Raw genomic sequence first — 5,426 nt, 5'->3', positions numbered from 1 at the left:
TGTTATGAATGGAATTTATTTGGTCTATCTTATGTAATCTGATGTAAAGGGTTTTGGGTCCCCTCAAAACCTATTTTTTCCGTAATCAAAAACAATTTGGACAATCAATTTCTTATTATTTAAAAAAAAAAATATTTAGAATCTATATGAAAAGTATCACAATATAGTAGTTTACTTCATCTTCAAATTATTAATGGTTTAGCTTCTATATAGGTTTTAGAAAGTAAAGATCTAATGAAAAATGCTAATTTCAGTGTCAAGCTTGGCCAAAAAGTGTAACCCAATATAATGGGATCACCTAAAATGGTGTTGTGGAAAGGAAAAATGGGACAGTCAAGGAGATGGCAAGAAAAATGTTAAATGAAGCAAATATGCTAGGTGATGTATATGAAAGGAGGCAATCCATGCTATTGTATACACATTAAATAGAGTTCAATTAAGAGTAAACAATAGAATGATACCTTATGAGTTATGGTATGATAGAAAACCCTCAGTTAAGTACCTCAAGGTCTTTGGCATTAAGTGCTTCATCAAAAGAGATGAGGATGGGTTAGGTAGCTTTAAGTCAATAAGTGATGAAGGTATCTTCTTGGGGTACTCTACTCATAGAAAGGCTTATAAATATTTCAACAAAAGACTAAGGAGAGTGGTTGAGAGTGTTAATGTTAGAATTGATGAGGATATGCACAAAGAAAGGCAAAATACAGTAAATCAAATTGAGGAATGATATGTGGAAGAGGAAGCACAATCTGAAAGTGAATAAGAGGAAGAGGCACCAAGCAAGACTCCAAATAAGTATGTTCAGAAAAATCACCTTGAGGATCAGATTATAGGCAACAAGAATGATGGTGTGCAAACAAGAAGGAGAGCAAGGAACAATGAAAAAGTAAATTTCTTCCTTGTGACTTAGATGGCACTCAAGACATATGATGAGGCCAGCAAGAGTGAAAAGTGGATGAAGGCCATGGAGGAGGAGCTGCAGCAGATTGAAAAGAACAAAACATGGGAATTGGTTCCTAAACTTGTTGATAAGAATTTCATTGGGACTAAATGGGTCTATAGGAACAAGATGAATGAAGAAGACAAAGTAATCAGGAACAAAGCAAGACTAGTGTGCAAGGGATATGCTCAAGTTGAAGGGATAGACTTTGAGGAGACATTTGCACTAGTTGCAAGGCTTGAAGATATAAGAAAGTTCCTGGAATTCTCATCTTATAAAGAATACAAAGTATACCAAATGGATGTTAAATCGACATTTCTTAATAGAAACCTAGAAGAATAGGTGTACATAGAACAACCTAAAGGGTTTCAGATGCATAAAGATGAGAACTTTGTCTGTAGATTGAAGAAAGCCTTGTATGGATTAAAACATGCTCTAAGGTCATGGTATGCTAGATTGGACAAGTACCTACAACAACAAGGATTCAAAAAGGGGAGTGCTAATAGAAACCTATACATCAAAACATAAGGCAATCATATGATTATCATTGTGGTGTATGTAGATGATATCATATTTGGAGGCAATGAGGATACCTTATGCAAAGAGTTTGTTGATCAAATATAGTCTGAGTTTGAGATGTCCATGCTTGGTGAGCTATCTTATTTTCTTGATTTTCAAATTTCTAATTAGATAGGGGCATATTTATTTCTAAAACCAAGTATGCTAGGGACATGTTGATGAAGTTTCAAATGGAGGACAACAAGCCAGTGAGTACACCTATGGTGACAGGATGCAAATTGAGCAAGGATGATGAGTCACCTGGTGTTGATCAGACCTTATATAGATCTATGATTGGAAGCCTATTGTATCTCACAGCCTCAAGGCCCGATATAGTTCAAGCAGTGTGCATGGTAGCAAGGTTTCAATCAGCTCCTAAGCAGTCACATGTAAATGCAGTAAGGAGGATATTCAAGTATCTGTAGGGAACAATAACTTATGACTTATGGTATCTAAAGGAAGGTGATTTCACTTTACATGCCCATACTGATGTTGATTGGGTAGGATGCATAGATGATATAAAGAATACCAGTGGAGGAGCCTTCTTCTTAGGTGATAAATTGGTCTCATGGCATAGCAAGAAATAAGAATCAGTCTCATTATTAAGTACTAAAGCTGAATACATTGCAGTTGCTACCTGTTTCTCACAAGTATTATTGATGAAGCAGACACTAAAGGACATCCAGGTAGAGTTTTCAGACCCCATTTCCATGATGTGTGACAACTCAAGTGCAATCAACATATCAAAGAATCGAGTCATGTACTCAAGGACAAAACACATAGCAATCAAATATCATTTTCTAAGAGAGAAGGTAGCTGATAAGGAGGTCAAGTTGGAATATGTACAGATGAATAAGTGGCAAACACTTTCACCAAGCCCTCACCTAAGGCTACATATGAATATCTCAGGATGAAATTGGGGGTTGTTCCTCCTTCTTGTTGAAGTTAAGAAGTTAATGAGAGTCATTGGTTCAGGGGGAGCCTTCTATTTCATCATTTTCATCCTTGAACCACATGCCCATTCTCAAGGGAAGATTTGATTTTGTAATAATGGTTCATCTACCTTTTAGACAGTACAAACAGTCAAATGCATATTTCCAGTAGCATATTAATCTTTTTGTTTCTCAATAGGGGATATTACTTTTATCTCAGTCAGGCCCTTTGCCATTGTGGTCAAAGGAGGAGAAGATTAGAATTATGGTAGACATAAATGCTAAAGGGGGAGATTGTTGGCATTACATTGTCATTGATGACAACAAGAGAATAGTTATAGATTGGTGAAGCACATAACACACTGGTTATTGCATGTGTTGTGGAGTTGCAAAAGAGATGTGTTGCAGGTCGAGAGGAATTGGTAGGCACAAAGAAGTGATTTCATGTATTGCAGTGGTGTACACAAGGAAGTTTAATGTTCTATAGGTATCCCACAGTGTACTTGATCCATCACCATTGATGTGTGCAAGTTGCAAGATTGAAACATGTCAAAAATACCTTCATTCTATAGTTTTCGGTGAGACATTACTTATCAACATAACTAATTTTTCCTTTCATCATCATGTATATGTTATGTCGACATCCTTCTTGTTTCGAGATGACTTCATTCTAGTCTGGCTGACACGGTTTATGGTTTGGTGTGATGGGCTTTCTCTTTGAGCAACATGGTGTATTTCGGTGTGAGTTTTCCATTCGCTAAGACTCATTTGATTCTTATGAGGCCCTTTGAAGTCTTGTCGATGTTGTTTGTTTTTAGCATGACTTGGTGTTTTAGTGAAAGAGTTTTCACCTCTTATCGTCCTCTTTGTGTTATACCAATATGGTGGGACCCTGCAGTAAAAAGCCTCTTATAGGCCTATCGCATCCAACTGGAAAAGTGGAAGTTGTTCTTGGTATTGATTCTTGGCCAACCTCTAGTCTCCAATAGTTGAGCCCACGACTATCTGAGCATTTGCAGATGTCTTGTTGGCTATCTCTAATTGGTTCACTTGGTAGTGATATGTTGTGTGGGACCTTATGGCTATGTGACTGCTGCGGATTTGTTCTCTCAAGTTCACTATCGTGTTATTAGGTCAAACCAGAAGTAGCGCCCGTTCTTATTGTGTTGTTCCTGACTTCCTATTTTCTTTGATGACTCGATCCTCACATACAATGTTGTGTTGTGTGATTAAATGGTTCGCATGGTCCCCACCTCATTTGTGTGTCTGTTGAAGTTTTTTTAGCGGCACTGGAATGGTCCATGTTGGCGGTGTCATATTCTTGTGGGACCCAAGTGCCAAGTAGGAAGGTGTGGTAGCAGAGCTAGCCTTAACTATCTCCTTGTTTTAATCACACAATCATGCGCCAATGCTAGTCATTGATCTGGTCAAATATGTGGCCCATTTATGTGGGGCCCATGGTGGTGTTGCGACGTTAATCTCTTAGGGCAAGTTTATCTAATTGCGCTACTGCACAATGATCTTGGCCATCAGTTTTTGAAGATCATGCGGGGCAATGAGGAGCAATATGTTCTCTTCGGTGTGACCTTTGTTGTGTCTCGCTGACACCCATTTGGAGTTCGACATAACATGGCACTTCACTATGACACAAATTATCCCTTGCAGACCTTGAAAAACTATAATGATAGAGTTCCATTTTGTTGTGATGGATTCATTGTCTAAGCAAAATGCCCTCATAGTCTTAATAGACCAAATCCGATGTCTTGCAGGTGCAGAATGATATGGCAATTGTTGAATGGTCTGCGTGGACTGCTGACTGAGATTGACTTGATGACATAGAAGGATGTTGAGGATGTAGAACACACAGATCAAATGAATTCCACCTGGATGAAATAGAAACAAATCTCGAATACAGAGAGGAAGGATATCAAATCTTTTCAGTTAGTTGGAGATCGTTAAAATTAAAAATCTGTATGCAAAGAATAAATCAGGTGACAGAGGGAAAAATCTAGTGCACACAAATAATGTCGAGATTTGCTGAGAAAATATGGAAAGAGCTATTAAGTGTAGACGGCTGTAGATCTGTAATAATGAGACAATATTTGTAATGGTTGGAGCTAACTATTTTTGAATTTTCTCTTTTGGAGGGAAAACTTGTGGATTCAAAGATTTGAATAATAAGAATAGAGTTATGAAAAAATAGTTGTAAGTGAGAGATATAATTGTGGTTGGTGAATAAAATAAAAAGTTTGGAAAAATAGTAAAAGTGAGAAAGAATAGAAAACAAACCATTTAGCAGAGACTGGGTTTTCAGCAGAGGAAGGACAAAAGTCTGAAGGTAGAAAGAATTTGTAAGTGTTACAAAACAAATTTTAACAAGGGAGTTCATTCTATTATTTTAATATGATATTAATGTAATTCTCTTAGTTGGTGCTCAAAGCAAGGGTTGGTGATCCTTGAGTTGGTGCTCAAAATCATCAGGAGTTGGTTTTCCTTGGGTTGGTGCCCTAAACATATTGTAATAAGAGACTTTATTGTGAGGTTGGATTGCAGTAGTAGACTCGAACAACTATTCTCATCGAGGTTTTTCCCACATTGGGTTATTCTCGTATATCTTGTGTCTTGTGGTTTGATTTGTGTGTGTGTGTCTTTCTATCTCATCAATATCTTTAGCAATTGCACACTTTTGGTTTAAAAAGGTTTTGAATATCACTGATTCACCCCACCTCTCAGTGATCACCCGTGTTCATCACTTCCTTACCGACATGTAGTCCATAGTAACTATAGATCTCACCCATTAACCAAAAAATCTTACAGTATCTTCCATTTGTCCATAGTTATGTTTTTGCTAATTACCTCACAAACTCACTATATTTCTTTTACCTTTTGTACACTACACTTGTTTCTACATCCACCTTAGATATAAGTATTATAAGAAACTTGATCACTCTTAATAGAAAATTGATTTATAATAAGAAAGATTCAATAACATATAA

This window comes from Cryptomeria japonica, chromosome 7, assembly GCF_030272615.1.
Source record: "Cryptomeria japonica chromosome 7, Sugi_1.0, whole genome shotgun sequence".
Lineage (NCBI taxonomy): Eukaryota > Viridiplantae > Streptophyta > Pinopsida > Cupressales > Cupressaceae > Cryptomeria > Cryptomeria japonica.
This window is presented reverse-complemented; position numbering follows the sequence as displayed.